Source organism: Antennarius striatus, chromosome 2 (genome assembly GCF_040054535.1).
Source record: "Antennarius striatus isolate MH-2024 chromosome 2, ASM4005453v1, whole genome shotgun sequence".
In the NCBI taxonomy this organism is placed as follows: domain Eukaryota; kingdom Metazoa; phylum Chordata; class Actinopteri; order Lophiiformes; family Antennariidae; genus Antennarius; species Antennarius striatus.
The window spans coordinates 8,940,689-8,962,894 of record NC_090777.1 but is presented as its reverse complement, the minus strand read 5'-3'; the positions used below and the strand labels follow the sequence as shown (position 1 = coordinate 8,962,894).

At 38.0% G+C, this 22,206-nt stretch overlaps 1 protein-coding gene across 1 annotated transcript in view; it reads right to left on the bottom strand.

The window, feature by feature from the left end:
• Positions 1-21,676, bottom strand: part of plxnb1a (plexin b1a) — a 101,558-nt gene extending 79,882 nt beyond the window's left edge. Inside the window, exon 1 of the mRNA XM_068337209.1 lies at positions 21,446-21,676. The gene's annotated coding sequence lies outside the window, so the exon portion shown is untranslated. The remainder of the gene's footprint in view (positions 1-21,445) is intronic.
• Positions 21,677-22,206: the final 530 nt, after the last annotated feature.

The following is a 22,206-nucleotide window of genomic DNA, read 5'->3' as shown; positions in this document are numbered from 1 at the left end:
ATAGATGACGAAAGAAAAAAAAAAGAAAAGATCTGTTTATGTTTGCCTGTCTGAAGCCAACTTTAATGAAAACAAAAAGCACAGATGCCCCTTGCTAAAATGTAGATCTATTCATAAAAAGAGCTCTGATCAAAAATGAACCATGTTTACACCTGTCCAAAGCTGTTTAAGTCAATCCACTGGACTTCAAGAAAGTTCTTCATGTTTACATCTGGTTTAATGCCAGGAGGACCACATGTGACTCTGGAGAACATGCTCTTTTTTTTGCCGTACTAGTATTAAGTGAAATTGTACATCCACTACAGTAGTTAGCAGTGCCACTGTCATTATCAGGTGTGCGCAGGGAGTAGTAGCTCTATGGTGTAGGGTTAGGCGATATGAAGTGCTATAAATTAACCCTCAAGAGACAACATGAATTTTTTTTAACAGGGATGATGAGAAAGAGGGGGCAAGACGAAGATAATGAGAGAAAAGCAAGTCACCCAAAAGCTGAGACAAGGAAATATGACGAAGCGTCTATAGCGCTGGTCTTCACTGTGACTACAGACCTGTCTGTTTACTGTGTCTAATAAAGCTGGCAGTGGACAGCATGAAGCGTAATGAATTAGGACATCACTGAAAGATATTTCACCCCAATCACGCTGATAAGCCACAGGAGTTTTTTCAGCATTTCCCAACAATCATCCCGCTTTGTGAATGCTACTTCAGGTGGAATGCTACATAAGGTGGCGTACCAAACTGCTGAGAAAAAAAAACACAACAGATGAGATGAAACATTAAGCAGGAGCTGAGAGTTCAGCATCATGCTTCAAACCTTGCTTTGAACAGCTGTCCACAGCCTAAACATGCACATTATAACCTTTAATCCTGACTTCATTTTGATTAAAAAAAAAGAAAAAAATCAGCACAAATTGTTTTATTTATTTTTGTTTTTTAGGTTAAGTGTTTTATATATTGTGCTCCTCAGTGTTGCTGAACCGAATCTGAATTTGTTATTTATTTCTATAATTTAATTTTTATCAAATGGCGCAAAAGTTGGTCAAAAATCTTAACAGTTTAAGATTTTTCTTTTATTTCAGGCAATTGATGTACTTAAGATATTTCCTGTTATAGATTAAAACATCATTTTAATAAAATTATTATTGGTAATAAATTGAACTATATTTCTTTTTTTTTCTTTTTTTAATGTTAATAACAATATATTATGCCAAGGTGTATTTATAACAATTTTATAGACAATTGAAATTATTCATAGTCACGGAGGATATGGGCAGGTGTGAATTGTTCTCATCTTGCAAGGAGGGGGGCGACAAAATAATTGAGAAGCACAGCTTTAATGCACTATTCAGCTATAACAATTGATCTGAAAACAATTAAGCAAATTAATAAAAACAATGAAGGTTTCACTAAATACGCTCAAAGTGCTAAAAGTTTGACTCCAAGGGCTTGTTCAGACTGGTCACCAAAATCCAATTTTTAGCCCATCCAGATTGATATTGGATGTCTCTTCTGTAGTCTGAAGAGTCACATACCATACCCGACTTTTGCGGGACGGATTAAAACCACATTCGGGAGCTAGTTTTATATCAAATGTGTTCTCAGTCAGAAAAACTCCAAACACACCGATCTCATATACGGAGTGGTAAAAATGGAAGAAGAAGTTGACAATATCTGGCGTGTGGGTGATTTTCTCCACCTCTACCAGACAGTGATAGCGCCAATGCATAAGGTAAAAAAACTTCATGTTCGTCGTTTTTTGTTGTTGCCACTGTCGCAATTACATGACTTCACACATTACACGCACTGAACAACGTCTCCGCCCCAACGTTGTTGCTATGGCAACCTGTCAGGTTGGCCGATAATGTGGCCCAGTCTGAACACACCAAGGTCACATATGAACACTTAATAAAAACAGTGTGGGTAATCAGCCCTAAAAAGCAAATATGGAAGCAAATGTAATTAGTATCCGATATGCAAGCAGTCTGAATGCAGCCTGAGAGAAAAAAAAACACGTTAGGGATAGAACCAGATCAGTGATTCTAGTTGTTTGCTGAAGTAACTGGCTGTGGCTTTGTATTCACCACCATTGTACCCAAATCTAAGTGTGACCATTTTTTACAGACTTGAATTTCCCTTTTATGATGACACATTTGCCAGTTTTCTTTGAATTAGAAGCTATTCTTTGTATAATCATGCACGCGTCATATGAACGAATTCTTCTAAACAAGGAAACAGTTTGTCCACAAATCACAGTAAAAATCAATCTGAATGTATCAACATTTTTCGACTACACAAAATCTGTAACCAAAATCAACAAAGTTACTGAGATGTTTGTCATTCTTTGATGACTAAACTGACATATTTTTGCAATAGTCTGGTGTTTTTATTAAAGTTCTCCCACTTCTGCTACTGTGTCTCTGTTCCAAAGAACTTTTACAGCACGATTTGTTCCCATTCATTATCAGTCCTTCCATGAATCCTTGACGTGATGGAAACCATGTCCTCGTTGTTTCTGACAGTGTGGCACTGCTGTAATGACGAACAGCTGTAGTCCTTTTGTTATTGTATTATTTAGGATATAAATGTCAGTGTACTGCCACTGAACATCTGATTCCAAGCACACTTCAACAAGACCTCAAACATTCACTGAGTTGAAATATGCTGTATAAGACCAGTCCATGCCTTTGAGGGGCTCTGATGAATCTATGGCAAAAAAATTGAGATACAGTGGTACCTCTACTTACGAAATTAATTGGTTCTGGAAGAAATTTCGTGAGTAGAAAATTTCGTAAGTAGAGACGCATTTTCCATGCAAATGCCCTAATCTGTTCCAAGCCCCCCAAAACATGCAATTAGATTATTACACAATAAATGAGAGTTGTGCATTATGTAAAAAAAACAAAGAATAAAGAATAAAAACGATGGTCATTTACCTTTAAACTGCTGTCCTCATTGTTTTTTGCCCTCTTTGGTTCATGTGCTACTTGCCTCACGATGCTGAACAACAGAGTGAATTCCAGTCCTCCTTCTGAACTTCTCCAATCACCAACACTATGCCTTAAACTCCTTAAACTTGTTTTAATAACATGGCGATTGTAGATGCATTACAGCCACAGTCTTTGGCGAGATTAACCAAATGCATCCCTTTTTCACGCTTTGTATTATCTTTTGCTTTGTTTGTATGGACAAAAAAACTCTTTTCTTCATCTTTTCTTTTCCTCTTTTCTCAGTCACTTTCTTGGGGTCCATACTCAAAGTTAATATATTTGCATAAAACTATCACAACACGTCATGGGTCGAGGGTCGAATGACGAGAACGCTGCATAGACACCTATCTAGCAACACACATAGGTCCCTCTTAGCCAATGGGATACCAGGATGCTAGGTAATAGCCAATGGCAGAGCAGCTGTAAATGTTGCGTTCAGGAACCTTTGGGACAGCCCAAACTGTATTTTTACCTTTCGTAACTCAAGATTTCTTTCGTAACTAGAGGCAATATTTTCCTGCTGAGGTATTTCGTAAGTAGAAAATTTCGTATGTAAAGACATTCATAAGTAGAGGTACCACTGTATTTAATAAAAGCACAAAACCTCTCATATCATTTTTGCAGGAAAAAGACTACTTCATGAATATTAATCATAGAATAACAGTTGTAAAGTTATTAATGTGCAACGTATATACATTTTAAAGAGATATAAATAATTTTAGACTGATATGGAATCTTAAACTTTCTTTTGGATTCTTTTTCAGGGTGCCATCCATGCATTTGCTTCACATTGTGTGGTTCTCTGTGTTATTCTTATGATTAAATTATAACCTCTAAACAAAGCATTAATAACTTTTATGTTTTACAAAATAAAATATGATGTTACTCATTTGTTCCTTGCTCTTCCATACAAATATGGAAAATCAATTACCTCAGAATTTATTTATTTATTCAGTTTATTCAGTTTATTTTTTTTCTTTTCAGACATGTTATTACAGCAGACTTCAGTTTCATCAGTGTTGTAACATCTACAACAAAATCCAAAAGGAAAATAGGGTTGACGGGTAGAAGCCATTGGCTTGTAAAATTCTCGTCCCCTGAATCAACAACATCTCTCTCATTGCAACACATTGGCAACCAAATTCATACCTTGCATGTCACATTTAAATTATTTTATTTTGGTACATTGTTGTTTTGAATCATCCATTCAGTCCAATAGATGTGCATCTTTGCACATATCTTTGTCAGTTCTTGAAATGAGTACAGTTTTGTTGATGATCTTCCTGTAGTCCATTCCGAATGATGTTTCTGGGTGTCAATTCTTGCTTTCTGTAGCTGAGATGATATTCTGTGCCTGCTCCCACTCACAGTCACTAGTGTCAGCATCACGGTTCCTGGCCATCGCCTCAATACGTTTTCTCAATCTCCCCAGCTTCTGAGTAATGTCTTCCTTGAACTGAGCAATGGCATCATCCTGCCGGTCACTCATCCTGGCCATGGCATCACTCAATATCAGAGCCATGGCCTCCTTGCTTGCAGCATGCATTCTGGCCGTTACTTCCACAGCTTGGGCGGAATCCTCTTTTACTTTGGTGTGTTGTATTGCCATTTTTCTCAGCATATGATGCAGCAAAACTCCAAACCCCAGTGCTTTGATCTCAATTGCCATGGAGGCAAAGATATACACATCTTCGACATCTTCCACATTCAATGAGGCCAGACACATAGTTCTGAACGTGTCCCAGCTGTCCAGCATGTAGCCGGCCATAAAAGTCCCATCTGGGCATTGGCAATCACCAGATCAGGCTGGTCTGGTGGAAAAAATTCTGTCAATGGCATTAAGTGACCAGCTCAACAGCTCCATCTTGGTAAGCAGACTTCCTGTTATGATATGGCACAGAGTCTTCTGTATGTGACAGTGTCTTATGTAGTTTCCCAGCCACACACCCAGCAAAGTAAAGTTTTTAAAAGCTTTTTTAAAGGCAGATAGAGTTCCTAGACTCCTAACTTCGTTGTTCAGTTTGTTCCAGAGTTTGACACCAGTGAAAGATAATGAAAATGTTTTTGGTGTAGTTGTCACTTTCTTCTGTAAAAATGCTGTGTTTTCTCTCAGTTGGTCGTTGGATTCATTTATCTGTATTTTTGCTTGTATATTTTTTGGTAAATAGCTATTGGCTGCAATACATAACTTGAGCAGTTTTATAGTTTATGATAATGAGGTTGCACTCGGAGGTAGTATGACTAAGCCTCTGTGGCTCAGTGTAAAAGAACTGAGTAAGCCACAAAAAGCCACATTCTGTGTCCAAGACAGCGGCGCAGCGTGGGAAATCTTTTAGAAAATGTGGTTGATTTCCTGCATTCTGGTGCATTCCGAGGGGAAAATCTTCTGTTCAGTTTACTTACAAAAATACACTAAAGTCAACAGTTCAAGCTTAACTATCTTTAGTTCTATCCTACTTTATGGAGGTATAAATGTGAGATTCAACAATTGAAAACTTGCATTCACTTTGTGAAGACAGTCATACAAAATTTTACTCAATGTTTACTTGTAAGTTTTACTTGCTATTATAGCAAGCGAGGTGAATATACATTTACATGCATCGCTGGTTATTCCTGCCGGTCATAGGCATCAAAAGTCTAAGACTACAAAAAAGTATTGATAATATCTTTCATTTACCCTCTGATCAGTCTGTCACCACTCCTATCCCCTCTCAGCATTCACCATTTGTTGTTCGATTCGAATTTTAACATAAAATCTACTATAAAACACTCAATTTCTTTTGATCGATCATCCACGCCTTGTCGTACACCAATTTGTGGGTTTAGCTTTTAAAAATAGAATCCTTTTTTTTTCATTGGACGAGACAAGGTCATGACCCAAGTGCATATTTAATGATCGAGAGTGTTCAGGTCACTTCGGCTATTTCCGTCAGCATGCGCGCGGCAAGAGAAAAAGTTTGTTTTCTTTCGTTATTGTTCGGGGATTTTCGCAAGTCCAAAAAAGTTGTACGTTTTAGGCTTTTTTTTCTAAAAATAATGCAAAATATGACATTTCTGTGAGTTCTCTAACTTTTTGGGGGGCTAGGGAGAGCTAATGTGCTTCGCGAGCTCAGTCATATATACATGCGTTTTGTCGACGCTTAAGAACCTTTACACCGTTTTTTGTTTTTTTTTTGTTATGTGCGCTTCACGTCGCTGGTCATGCTACCTTTTGCAGTGCATCATTTTGTCCGTTGGCTATAACATAATTCTTCCAGCTCACTGTCCGGAGTGTAATACTCTTTGTGTGTAAACATGGAAGCATGGATTCATTACAGTCCATTGAATTGAATCAATCTAGAGATTTTCTGTAAAGGTTGTGTTCTGTAGGAAAAAAATTGTGTAGGTCAACGATGTAATGATTTTCACATAGCAAACTGTGCTATTCAGCTGCAATCAATGAAACTTCAGAACTGACCAAGAATCGAATTGAGTCAAGATTCTGGACTCTAATATGGTGTTTAGCTGGGTGACTGCATTATAGAGTACTATATTTAAATTAGGGCTGTCACTTTAATGCGTTAATTATATTAATTAATTACGCTGCAAATTAACGCACAATAAAAATTAACGCAATTAATCGCGAGTGGCAAGTCATTGGGCAAGCATTTTAAGTTTGGCCCATTGAGAGACCATTAGGCTGCGCCACTAGTCAAAAGCAGGGTGACTGACAACAGAGATGGACGCGACCACAGGAGAGCGAGGCAAGCCCACTCGGACCCTTGAGCGGAAAGTTTATTTATAAAAAGAACAAAGATGGGACTATCAACAAAAACGCAGTGATTCTACGCTGCCAATCTGCGCTGTAGACGTCTCCGTCAGTCTGCCCCAGGGCAGCTGTGGCTACACACATAGCTTACCATCACCAAGTATGAATGAGGAGTGAATGAATAATTGATCCGATGTAAAGCGTCTTTGAGTGTCCAGAAAAGCGCTATATAATTCTAATCCATTATTATTATTATTATTATTATTATTAATAATAATAATAATAATAATTGTACCTTTTGTAAGAGAATTTTCATATCACCGAAGCAGCTCCAGCCTAACTTATCATTTAAATGCAAAACATGTCAAGGACACAGAGTTGAACGTAAGGTTACCCTTTTAAAGGAAAAGCCTGTTGGCATCTTGCTATGGATGTTGCCTTATTTAGAGGCATGTTATACTATTCATTTTGAATTGCTGAATCGAGTCAGCTTTAGTATTAATTTTGATTGAGTGGCTGCTTATGTGCCTATTTTATTTAGCTGTATTCGTATTGCATTTTTGAGAAATGCACCTGGCCTAATTGGTCTGCTGATGTGCTTGGCCTTTTTTCTTTTGAATTTAATTTATAAAGCACACTTAACCAATAAAAATGTGGATTTCAAATCTTCTCTTCTTGGTGCATTCTATTGATTAGTCATGCACTACAATTTGTAATGTCCTATAATTAAATTCTTTATTTGGAGGCCTTTACTAGATATGAGATTAAAATGTGATTAATTAGATTAATTACTTACAAATCCTGTAATTAATTATTTTTTTTAATCGCCTGACAGAACTATTTTAAATACTAGCATGGATTTCTGAACTTAATGTTAAATGCTGATTTTATTATCACTTATATTCTTTTTTGTCAGATACTTAGCTCTTTCTCTTATTCTCCTCATATCCTGTGTTCTCAACTTCATGTAGCAACACAGAATTTGTAAGTATAAGTTAAAGCTGTACACATCAAAATGTAGCACAGTTAACTTTACAGTTCATGTGACGTCAAATGTTTTACACTATCAAGCTGAAATGTTTAGAGTAAGCATGTTAAATGAAGAAATTATTTGATTTACAACACAAAATTCTCACTAGGCCAACAATATCTGGTCTCAAGGTTGGAAGTGCAGGTTTTTCAGGTGGAAATAGGAGATAACTATTTGAGTGCCTTTTTTGTAAAATCATGAAAGCCGTTAAAGCCTAACAACAAACTCAAGTTGAAAGGCAGCTAATTTTGAAAATAACCTAAATGATTTGCTGTTGTCTCCATTCACAGGTACTGTGTAAATGTGGCCTTTGCAAAGTGTGTAACAGTTTATCTACCAGGTATGAGATATTAAAACATTTTAGGCTGAGACATTTCCATAATAGTCTAACAGAACAATATCCATGTATACAGTGTATATGTAGACTGTCCTTGCACATTCACAGGCTGGAAGAAACTTTTGAGTCACACATATCAAACACACAGCAAATTAGAAACAGCAGGTGCTCAGTCCACTACGTTCTCATGTCAGACATGTGGGTGTAAAGAACTTTCCACAGAGAACACATACTTCAGTCATATTAATCAACACAATAGGCAGTATGAAAATGTGACTTGTATGTTTGAGGGATTTACATTTCAGTCAAACATATATAGGACTTTTAACTCACATAAAAATCATAAACATAATCCAGAGTCTAAAAGATTTTAAAACTGGGTGAATGCTAGTTAAAGTCAGCATTCAATCTAGTTAAGCAGAAGAGGGGCCCACAGGCCAGGCATAGACTAAAGTCTATCAAACGCAGAGGTAGGTACTGATATTGGTCAAAGGACCTTTCCAAAGTTCTATTGAAGTTGGAAAAAAAATGTATGTTCCGTCTAAAGCAATAGATGAAGGTTGATGAGCTCCACTACCTGCTGAGTACTGTGTTTGTGTCAATAACTTGTAGCAGCATTTCATATTTTTTCAAAAGCAAAAACATGAATTTTGATAGCTTGGTTTTTAAGGAATTAGCTTATTCATTGTGTAAATGCAATCCTTTGACAAATACTTTGGGTAAAGGTGGCCCCCTTGAAACATCTTACAAGAGAAAAGCGTACTATAAAGAAGTTTTTAAGGTTGTTGAGCCAATAGAGTTTGTTCTTGATCAAAAAACAAGCAGGTCCTTTCAATATATCTTACTACTGCAATCTTTGCAGCAGGTACTTGACCTGAAGTGTTGAATAAAGTTATTGATAGCCACAGAACACACGGTAGTAACACAGACCAGCTTGAAAACCAGCAGTATTGCTCCATAAGAGATAGTGTATACTTCGAACATTTTTTTTTTCCTGTCAGGTGATGAGTTAAAAATTTGTTTAACTTTATACATTGATGACTTCGAATTGTGTAATCCTTTGGGCACATCACGGAAGAAGCACAAGTTGTGTAGCGTATGCTGGATTCTTAATAATGTGGGACCAGGCTCTCACTCAGCACTCACCTCTATTTATTTAGAACTTTTGTGCAAGAGTAATGATATGAAGACATATGGTTATAGAAAAATATTTGAGCCACTATTACATGATCTTCTTGCATTAGAAGAGCATGGGGTCTATGTTTCAAAGCTTGGGGTTTCTGTCAGAGAAATAGTGAACAATGTTGTTGCTGACAATTTGGGTGCCCACGCTTTGGCTGGCTTCAAAGAGAGCTTTTCTGGGCATTATATTTGATGTTTACTCAGATGCTTTTTCTCTTAGAACAAAATAAATATGTGAAGCACATCTAAAGACTACACAGGACACTGAAACAAGTTGCTTTGGAGTGAAGCCAGCTTGTCCTTCAACTGAGTATCTGAACCATTTTCATGTCAGCATAGGCTATCCCCCAGATATAGTGCACAATTTGTTTGAGGGGGTTGTCCCATTTGAACTAGCACTATGTTTGAGCATTCTGATCTCCGAGAAGTATTTTACTCTTGAATCTCTTGAGTGTGGGGGGGGGGGGTTCCTGGATCTATATCTGTATGTATTTTTTGTTGCTGTTTTGTTAACTGCATATTTTATGGCAGGTCAAAGGATTCATTACAAAGTCCCTCAGTCTTATTCTCAGGAAAGAATCAACCCATGAACCTGTGAGAACTAGATGATGAAAAGATAATTGTCAGATTTTTAATTGTTGTTGTCACCTTGATAGAAAAATGCAATTTGAGAGCAGGCTGTGTATAATTTAATGTTAACAAGAACACAAAATGCATTCTCATGACTTTTTATTTTTCCCAGGATTTTACGAGGTGATGAAGGGTCTTGAGGTCATTGTTACCTTGAACTTGCATCCTTCGCATTCTCGCGAGAACATATACACAGTGTCAAGAAATGTCTTCAAATTAACACAGTTGGCCTAAGGATAAGCTGCTTGGATTCTGGTAGTAAAGATTAGAGACACACAGTCCATTGTTCCGTTCTCTTTATATTCAAGGACATTGAATCCAGAGAGGCTGAGGCAGACATTGCAGAGAAGACCATGGGCATCTACACAGTTTGGGCAGAGGGCGTCCTTATGATCTAGGTGATGGACGCTTTACTGATGTCGGTGTTGTGCTGGAAGGAATGCATAAGGTCCAGAGTGTCAGCCATGCATGCGTGATGCTTTATGGAATGATCTGCAAACTCAACTTGAGCTATCCAAAAAGCCTGAAGCGTACATTCGAGGTGTACCAGAAAATCCTGATGGACCCGGATTCAAGGAAACTTTCACCAAAAGTACAGGTACTGAAACTAAAAATACTCTAGTGAATTGGATTGGTAATAAAGCACTTTCACAGTCCGTACCCGTTTTTTTAATTTATTTTTTTGTGGTTTTTGTTTTTTGTTTGTTTGCTTTTTAAATCAGACAGGACATTGTGTTCAAATAGTAGTTCTTGAGAGGTTCTTCAGGGAAATACCCGTCTGTAAAGGTTTGAACTTTTTTGTTTTCTGATATTTAAGATGATGTTATGTTTAATGTTTATTGAAATTGTTTATTATTTATTTTTCTATGTTAATGTTTATTGTTAATAAATCTGTTGAATCAACAAAGTGATCTGGTCATTCTTATGCCTTATAATTCTGTATACTGTATGTGAAATAATTACATAAAATTTATGCATTTTGATTAATTTTGTTTAATACATAAGAATAAATAACATGTAATCCAAACAAATATATACTATTTATTTTTTATAGGTAACCTGATCATTATACAATTCAAACAATATATGTACTTTATGTATTTCAAATAAATACTGTCATTATTACCGGGAGGAGGCCCCGGGGTCGACCCAGGACACGCTGGAGAGACTATGTCTCCCGACTGGCCTGGGAACACCTTGGGATTCTCCCGGAGGAGCTGAACAAAGTGGCTAGGGAGAGGGAAGTCTGGGCTTCCTTGCTTAAGCTGCTGCCCCCGCGACCCGACCCCTGATAAGCGGAAGTGGATGGATGGATGGATGGATGGATGGACTGTCATTATTCTTAATTTAGATTAACTCTACTTTATTAATACTAAATAAAACTAGCACCAAACTAAAACTAGCATAATTGCCTGGTTGAACTCTTCGTAAAATGTGGTTCATTTAAATGTGACGGACTGCAAGCTGCCTAGACTGTACCAACATTCTTCAACTCTGGTTTGACTGAAATACCTATTTTTAGCTAGCTAGCATTGTTTGCACAATCAATCCTAGACCAATTCTCAATCAATCCACTCTTCTTGAATCTGCCAAGAGGACTTAAATCATCCACTCTATTACCCTATTAACACAGCAAGAATCCCCTCACTGTTAAAATGAAAACTCCAACCCCCACCCTGGGTGGAGTTGGGTATGTGGGTTTGTCATTTTCAGGATTAAATTTCCGTGCCATCAGAACTAAAGCTCCCACCCAAAAACCCACAGCGACAAGCAGAGGCATTCTTTAGAATGAAGAATTCTCCACATGTGAGCAAGTCTGAGGACTGGCATATTTCTAATGGTCCAAAGGCAACTGTCAGGGGTCAGCTCACATGCAGGGCTTATGTTTCTAGCAACTGGGCCCACTCATGTAACCATCAGGTAATCAATGCATAGAAGAGCCAAATAAGTGTGAGTATGGTAGAATGGACAAAATTGTCACCTTACAATTGACATCTGATCCCAGTAAAATTAAAGACCACTAGGGATGTAACACATCTGAGTTTCACGTGTCAAAATTTTTTACTACCTGGAAGCTTATTCTGCTCCATAAGTTTGACATGCCAGTGGATGATTGGGAATAAAAAATTTAAAAAAAGATTATTATGTACAACAGTGTGTCACTTCCCACAGCAATATCACTGACCTAACTGTAAAATATGTTACTTAACCTCATCACTTATTAGGAAACATGACATGAAGCACTGCAGCTTCCATGTTAATAAGAGCATTTATACAAGCAATAAATTACCTTGATTGCACAAAAGAATCATCTGTATAACCTGATTCTATTTTGGATGTGGCATGGGGTACAGAGATAGAAAAGGGCAGGTGGGGGTTTAAGGGCTTGTCTTGAGGCTGAGCTGCAGGCTGGGCGGAGGCTCCCCGGGGAGCTGAGGAAATGAACAGGCCTGTGGATGAGGCTGAGGTCTGTTGGCGTGGTGACACAACTGTCCTAGAGCAGAGGGCTGCTTCAAGACAATACACAACCACACCCTCTGGGTTTAGTATGGCATGCCTTCTTCTGTGCAAACATAGGGAGTTTAGTAATTCAGAATGGATAACATCAGTGACGATTAATCTGTAACACATTGGATGCTTGCTTTTAGCATCAAAACAAGAACTACAGTACCATGAATCCATGAGTTTTTCAGATGTTGCCCATTTTGAAATCATAATATTTGTGTTTCAAGATGTGTTCACACCTTATGTGACTCTGATTGTTGCACCACTCAGCACCATTAACTTTATTAAGGGAAGTCACACAAGTGTCACACAGTCTGTCAAAGCATCATGTATTACGATGGACAACATCTCGCCTTTTTCCCACTGTACAAAAAACTATGCCAGACAAAAGCCCTGCCGTCTCATCCTGGTGACAAAATCTGTAAGCAGAGTGATTATATATAGATACACACACAGACATTAATGTACAGTATACACACACACACACACACACACACACACACACACACACACACACACACACACACACACACACACACACACACACACAAACACCGTGGGCAGCACAGTGACACATGGAGAGGTAGCCTCACAGCAAGAAGGTCTGAAGTTCAAATCCAAAGAGCCTTTCTGTGAAGAATTTGCATGTTCTCCCTGTGTCTGTATGGGTTCTCTTTGGGTTCTCCAGCTTCCTTCCTCCACCAAAAGACAGGTGAATTGAAGATTCTAAATTGACCGTAATTGTCAATGAAGGTGAGCGTGGATCTGCTGTCTTTGATTATGGGATATACCCAATTCGTTACTGTAAAAGATAATTAACTCTCATGTGATTTACGTGGTTAAGTAAAGGTTTAAATATATACATATATATTTTCCCCCACGGCCCGCGACAGTGGACAAACCGGTAGACGATGAATGAATATATAGTTTTTCTAACGATGTGTTGATGTATATTTATATTTTAATTGTAAATAACTTATATATATATATATATATATATATAATAAATGTGTTTTATACATGGCTTTGAACCAGAATTTTTTGCCAATCGGTTCGTTCCGAACAAAAAATGAAATTATAAAGTTTCCGGTTTTTGGTTCCACCCATAAACTGACGTTCCTGAACCGGTTAATATAATAAATATAAATACAGTGGTACCTCTACTTACGAAACTAGTTGGTTCCGGAAGAAATTAAGTACAAAATTTCATAAGGTGAGACGCTTTTTCCAAGCAAATGCCCTAATCCGTACCAAGCCCACAAAAATTCCAACATAAATGTTTTATAAAGCATAAAAATGCATCAAAACATGTAACAAATACATGTTACAATTAGATGATTACAAAAAAATGAGTTTTTACATAACGTAAAAAAACAAAGAAAAGAGCAAATAATAAAAATGATGGTCATTTACCTATTAGCTGCTACCCTCATTGTTTTTTCTCCTCTTTGGTTCATTCGCTACTGTCTCACCATGTCGAACAACAGAGTGAATTCCAGTCTTCCTTTTGAACTTCTCCAACCACCCACGCGACGCCTTAAACTCCTTTAACTTCCTTTTGTTATAATAACGTGGCAATTTTAGATGCATTATGGCCATATTCTTTGGCGAGATCAACCGAACGCATCCCTTTTTCATGCTTTTCTATTATCTCTTGCATTGTTTGTATGGATAAAAAACTCTTTTCTTCATATTTTCTTTTCCTCTTTTCTCAGTCACTTTCTTTGGCTCCATAGCGAATACTCTAAAATTTAATACAGTATATTTGCGCAAAACTATCATAACACCTCACGGGTCGAGGGCCGAATGACGAGGACGGTGCATAAACACAGATCTAGTTCCAGACAGAGGTCCCTCTTAGCCAATGGGATGCCAGGAAGATACTAGATAATAGCCAATGGCAAAGCAGCTATGAGAATGTTGCGTTCAGGAACCTGTGGGAGCTGCAAGTATCAGCCCATACTGTATTTTTACCTTTCGTAAGTCGAAATTTCGTTAAGTAGAAATTTCGTAAGTAGAGACAAGTCAAGTAGAGGTACCACTGAATTCAATGCAGACCGAAGATAAGAACTTTGAAGGATTTAGCAAAGATTTTTAAAAAAATAAAGAAATTAAAGCATATTTAAAAATGTCGGTGTATTTTTTATTTTATTTTAAATACGTAGCACAACAGAATTCAACCACAGTCACCATTTTGCTTCCGTTAACAAGCATGCACTGAACAGGGTGCGCTATGTATCCGGTTAAAGTACAGAAATAAACTCAGTAACTTAGACTGTGCCTCTTTATACAATGTGCCGAATGGTGCGCAAACTACGGTAACTGAAGGACTTTTAAATTGGCAATCAGAACAAATATTTTCTATACTATAAACTATATATATATATATATATATATATATATATATATATATATATATATATATATATATATATATCCCTACCCTACAGTAAACAGTACCACAGCACTACACCTCTGCTTTATGCACGTTATATCACTGTAGTTAAGACTTATGCCTCCTACTTAGTCACTACATGAAATAAGACAAGAATAATTTCCGCCATGTCATTTATTGGTGAACAAAAGATCTTCATTGTGGTTCTCCCATAGCTCAATATTGCTACAAAGCGCTGGCAGTACGGGGACACACTGCACTGAAAATGACTACGGCCAATGAGTTAATGTCTAAATCATACATTTTTAAGATTGACACACTGCAGTGTTTACCTGTAATTAATAAATAGTGACTGGGAGACTGCCCTTTTCTAAACTGCTGCTGATAGCAGCTGCTTCTCTCTGTTTTCAACCCGTGTCGAGTGAATGACAAGAAGTGAAACATGAGGTAATTTTTTTTTTTTCCAAGAACGAAAATAAAACAGTATTAACCAGTTTACAGTTACTTCCTGTTCCGATTCTGTTCCGAAACATTAAAACATACTGTATATAGTTTACATTCCTGCCAAAATACCAAATGTTTCCGGTTTTCGTTTTTGTTGCATGAACCGGTTCAAAGCCCTGGTTTTATGTGTATATACTGTACTGCATATACACACACATAACACATACATATGTAATATAAATAAAACATAATATTTAATATATAAATACATTTACATTGAGATATAGTTAGAAAATCTATTTTTTTCCCACAGTTTAAGGCGATGGTTCCCAAACCCCGGGCCGCAGCCCGGTACCGATCCGTGGGTCATTTGGTACCAGGCCGCACAGAAAGAAAAAATAATTTACATTATTTCCGTTTTATTTAGTTAAAAAGATGTTTTATTTTGAAAAATTGTACAATTCTGTTATATCCGACTACGTCAGTGGTCCCCAACCACCGGGTCGCGACCCAGTACCGGGTACGGGACATTAGGAACTGGGCGGCACAGAAAGTTTGACTTTCTTTTTATTGATTACCAGTCTAAAGATGTATTATTTTGAAAAGTGAAGTCTCTGCGGAATGACACACAGACAAATGCATGCGCCTGTCCCGCTTGACAGGTCTCGATCATGTGACAGGATATCAACCTTTACCCCTAAATTAAGCACCCACAACTGTGCCAGTGTTCCGGATTATATATCGCTATATTTCAAAATAAACCTCATCAGTGCAGTTGCTTGAATCAAGTCTTTAATATAATTATTTCTTACAATTATTTCGTTTAAAGAGATATTGTCTATCACTTTATGAAAAAAAGGTTGTTTATTGTCTGTTGACGTCTGCATTTTACATAAAACCACTGTGGATGATTTATTATTAGACCACAGCTGTCCTGGCATTTTTAACGATTATCGAGCAAATGAAGGCCGGTCTGTGAAAATATTGTCGTAGATGAAACTGATCCGTGGCTCAAAAAAGGTTGGGGGCCACTGGTATAAGGGCCATTCTTCTCCTTGCTACAGGAAAGTACATTTTTGGACTCAGAAGGATGCAAGGGCAAATATACTGGCAGGCATACCACAACAAGTTACTCTACAAAACCCCAATGACTTCCCACCCATGAAAACTGCATAAAAGAGCCAAGCCAGAAGCAACCAAGACTGAACCTTGATCAGAGGGAGACCCCCACCTCTCCCAAAAGAGGAGAGCAGGGTACCTGGGTCTCTGCATTGATCTTACCTTGACTTATGAGCTGCTATTATCCTTTCAGACGTGAGTTGTCAACTATCATGAACAAAAACAGAGAATGAAGACATGCATCTGGTCTGATGAGGACCTCTTTGTGTGTCTCATATGTTGTTGTTTGGGTTTTCTTTTTCTTTTTTTTACAATAAAACTTAGCTCATTCTGTCTGTTAGATTTAGAGATATTGTTGCTTGTTGAGATATTGACCAACAGACTTCAGAACTCATTCATCCCCTGAGCCATTAAACTGCTCAACTCCTCTCTGGGGGAGAAGAAGAAGAGAGTCCACACAAGAGCTGAGGGATGATATGTACAATAGCCATAAACACTGCAAACACTAGAAGGGTCATTCTCATGACATTAGTGAATCACCATGGCGGCCATCATTTCAGTTATAAAACACGCAAGTTAGTCACTCAACAAAATATAATAATAAAGCTGATAATGACCTCTACCTGGAACAACAACTGATTTCATGATAAAAATGAATTATATTTATATTTTATTGTGTTTTCTGCCAAAATTCTCATTACCCCAATTTGTCCAGGTCTGTTTGAATGTGCTTCATGGAGTTATTTTCAAAGTTTAAAATACAAATAAGCTGAAAAAAAAATTATGGATGGTGTAGCTGTGTTTAAGGGACTAAAAACCAATAATTAAATATTCGTGTTTAATAATGTTGAAGACATCGAGGAGAAATTAAGTGTCCGTGAGTCACATTCTCATCCTCCGCAACATATTTCCTCCGGGATTAATAAAGTATCTATCTATCTCTCTATCTATTTGAAGGAATGTTTACACATGTCAAGAGAACTTTAAATAAAGTTATATTTTGTAAAAAAAACAAAAACAACAACACATGGACCAGTGCTTTCAAGATGGCTTTTTTCCTTTCATGTTAAAAGTTACATTTTCTCCTACCAGACTGCTTACACAACAGTAGTGGTTATCATTACAGACACAGCATTTTTTCTTTATTTAATTTTTTTTTTTTTTTTTTCATGAAAATAGATATTAATGCCTATAGATGATGACTAAGAATTTACTTAGTCATCATGGCTTCTCTGTTGTGAGCTAAAAACGTTCATGGTCTTCATCCTCCGCAACACAGTTCTTTCCTATCGCAATAGCTGAAGGTCAGTTGCGGTGGAGAGGACTTCTGTTTCGGTAATGATAAGTCTAGTCTATATCAGGTGAAATTCAGAAAAAGGGACACATTTTCCGGAGGAAAATCCTGTGCCATTGACCAAGAAACAAAAAAATGGATGTAAGGCGAAGGGTGTAAGCAATGCTCTTTTTGTTAAGAGGCATACCACAACTGAAAAGCTGGTGAAAATCTCCCACTACCTCCCACTACCTTTTGTGTGGTCACTGTATCGTGTGTAGTGAGACAGATAAGTTAATTTCTTCGACAGAACTTTCTTAAGGGATCAATAAAGTTCTACTCTCCTGATACAGTTAATAGCAGAAGCATAAGAAGTAGTACAGACACTCGCTGCTATTGAAAAGAAGAATTTATTAGCTACCAATATTCACTTCAGCCAAATTCCTTTGAGGGCTCGTAACCAGGCAGATATGAAGATTTCTGAACAAGGGTCATCCACCCATAAACCATTCCCTCTGTTCTTGTAAAGATGATAAAGAAGTAGCTTAAGGTGGTATTGTTGGACAAAAATAAATGGGTTGAGGTTAGAATTTCAGCAATGCCATTAATTTTCCTTATCTGGCCAGGGATTCAGGGGACCCTTGCGGCCACCGTGGAAGACCCCCCCCTCCCCCGCCAACACAGTCGACCAGTAGCATTTCAGAAAGTCAGTAGGGCATCAAATCTCTTCCCAGTCATTTTTATTTTCCAAACAAGCCACCACCCAGCTGAAGGAAGTGCTAAAAATATATTTAACATCCAACTACAGTATGTGACACCTGAACCTGCTGCAGAGGACTCACTTGAAGTCTGATTTTATGGCCATTAACAATCTTCTCCCTTCACTGTTCCCACTCATTTCCACATGTCACTCCATAGAACTTAACCTGCAGAGCACCTGATATTTGACATCCAAAAATCATGATGCACTGCATGTATTCCAAACTTAATTACAAAACAATCTGGAAAAGGGTCGTTTCAGCTGCAGCTCCTTGTTTTTCACTGACCAGCTGCAGCTGAAGTGGCCTTCGATCTGATGTTCTATGCGAGTGTGAATTGTTGAGGTCTGGATGGGAGCATAACTTCCTTTATGCCACCTAATACCGATTCACATTTTCAGGCAGAAAAATGGAGGGCAAAAATTTAGCTGACAAACTAACAAAATTTGCTACACATCTATAGTGAACTGAAACAGAAGAAAAACAAACTAACACACACCTACAGTGTCAAGGAAAATACAGGACTCACTTTTATTGGGGTTCTTGTGTGATGTGATTTTCGATCACAGAGCAAAAGCAACAAAAAAAAATATCCCAACTTTTCCACACACAAGTCTCAGATGAAGCTACAGTGATACCTCTACTTACAAATGTCTCTACTTACAAAATGTACTACTTACAAAAGAGGGGTTTTTTTGTCCATACAAACAAAGCAAGAGATAATAGAAAAGCATGAAAAAGGGATGCGTTTGGTTGATCTCGCCAAAGAATATGGCAGTAATGCATTACAATTGCCATGTTATTAAAACAAAAGGAAGTTTAAGGAGTTTAAGGTTTGCGTGGGTGGTTGGAGAAGTTCAAAAGGAGGACTGGAATTCACTCTGTTGTTTGGCATCGTGAGACAGGAACGCATGTCCCCTTAAACTAAACAGCTTTACAATAAGACTGGAAAAACTGGCATGGAAGTCATATGTTTAACCTTTCGTAATGATCCAATCTGAATATGTTCATCATTTTGTTTGATAAATACAACAGCGGGAAAACTAAATTAGTTTCTCTTATTTGCCATTTAAAATTAAATCCATGATGATGAATATTTGTAAAACATTTTTTTCCACAAAATGGCAATGATCAATAAATGCTAGGTGTCGCTAAATTAATATGCAAATCATTGGTGAAAATAAGACTAAAATGTTGTTTTCTCCGCGGTGCACTGGCGTCATGCCCGGAGTGTCCCCCGCCTCACGCCCTGTGCCACTGGGATAGGCTCCAGCTCCCCGTGACCCGCTGCGGCGGATGTAGCGGTGGTCATTTGAAAATGAATGAATGTTGTTTTCTGTGCTATTTGAGGTGTTATTTCAGGCCCATTAAGGTTGGGTGCATTACCAGGGTGTAGATGGATGTCACACCATTAACGGCCCACAGTGGCCCTGAGATAGGGGTGAAAGACCTATGGAACCATCTACAAGCTGGTTTCCTTCAGGACAGATGCTGCTTAGTTTTATCTGGTCAAGCCAATAATTCCAAAAATCATCATGGTCAAATTATTCTCAAACTTCTCTCAAACTTTAAAGAGGTAAGAGGCCTGGCTCACTGACACCAACAAAGAATAGTTTAAAACAAAAATGCAAATCATAGCATATTCATTGTTCGGATGTTTTTGTTAAACTTACATTATCCACTTTCTGCTATGCTGCAGAATCCCTCCACCTGGTTTTTCACTAAATAATTATTCAAAAACTCAGATGTAAAATTAATGAATACAAAGAGTAATAACCTGCTTAGCTGAAATATTGATGATCCAATGTCTGGGGCAAGACTAAAACATCAACAGATTTCATTAACAAAAAGTAGCATAAATTACAATATTGGATAGACTTTTGGTCATCAAAAACTCAAAAACAGGTTTGTGTTGACAGGGACATTCTGCACAAAGCTAGGGATAAAACGTATTTAATAAACTTTTGATTAACACCACTCAGAGAGCCAAGCCTCATCTAGCCTCTGGCTCCAGAACCAACAGTCAAAGAGAAAACTAGAACCAAGGCAGTCAGAGACTCCAACATCCCGCGACTTACCCTGACCTACTTTCAGGGTAGTTCAGGGTAACCTGAAAGTAGCATCTGACTAGAGCATAGAATAGTGCATATGGAGAAGGCCAGTGTAAGACCATAGATCAAAGCTAGTGCATGGTGTCTTACTCACACTGGCCTTTTCCCTCGTCTTTCTATCCTATCCGGTTCCTGAGTGTACAAAAGTTGAAATTTGACCGTGAACTACTTTTCTCAAGGTCAAGGTCATCATCTTACTTTCATCCCCTTTGCCACATGAGTAATACAATATGCTTTTTGTTTCATCTTTCTCTCTGCAACGGTTGCGAAGATATTTAGTGGACGAACGAACGAACGAACGCACAAACACTGACAATCGCAACACATCACCGCTTCGAAGCGAGTTGTAATAATTTTTTAAAAAATCTGGAAAGTCTAGACAGAGATTGTAATTTTAGAAAGTTCCAATTATCATCACCCACCAGTGACTGGAATCCTAGAAGAAAACCGTACTTCTTCTTGATCAGCAAAAGTTCTGTGATAATTGGACAGGCAGGCCACGCCTGTTTGTCAAGCGAGGCCACAAACAGACAGCTGTGTCCGGCCAGCAGAATGCTAGCAGGTGAACAAGGCATTTGACATTTGGCTCAAACGCATTCCTGCTTCAGCTGACAAAAGCCCACTGGTCCAAAGCTCGTGTTACAAACAGCGTGTGCTGGGAAAAGTGGTAAGTAGTGCGTGACGCATTCAATTCTGTTATATTAAACCTGAAATAACGGTACTGAGGAGTCAGCACACACCTGAAAGCTGACCGCATCACACACCCCGTTAGCTCCAACCCATGGTGGTAGTTTCTAGGTGGGGGGGTGAGGAGCTCACAGCGAGTGTTCAGTTCAAGTCACTCTAAGAGTTTGTCTTACATTTTGGAAAGTAGCTTAGAGACGCTATATGTGTTTTAGTTAAAATAATGATAGTCTTCAACCTACCTGTTAGGTCGGTAACGTGTGTGAATCAGCCGTCCATGGTGTGACACAGAGCCTTTGCATCCACGCCGACACGCAGAGAGAATCGGATGAGTTCCAGTTGCGCTTCTCAACACAAAAGCGACAGAAACTGGAAATGATTTTAAAAGTATGAAACAGAGCTCGAGTCCAAAAAGTTATTTAGCCTTCCCTCTGGACACGAGACCGTTTCACACCCGCGGATAGGACAGACGGGTCTGCGGTTCTCCGCTGGCGCTGAGCTCTGGCTGCTTAGACAAGACACCCCGACTCAGACGGGGTGGGACAGGAAGTAGTCGTTTGGTTCCTTCAAAATAGAGACCCCTAACCTGTCACAACAATGGGAAACAAGAAAATGATGTGACAGTCACAGTGACTTGTTACAGAGATTTATTTATAATTTACTTGAGTAATTCTGTTTACTACCTCTGATATTTTCCTTTTACTTTAGATAGAGAAGTATTTAGACAGAAATAAACAGATGGGGGGTTAATGTGGAAAAAATAAGTAATCAACAGGCCCAATTCTTTTTAAGGCTAATAGCAGGCCCTATGAGCCTAAATTCGAAACAGTTGAACATTAATATTCAATATAAACTTACAAAGACAAACATTTAATTTAGATTAAGATTTCACATGTTATGTCAATTAAAATTACATCCAAAGATACTTGTCCTACATTCACTTTTAGTGAATGTAGCCTTGTTCAGGAGGAGTTGATGTCATCAGGTGGTAACCAAGATCATC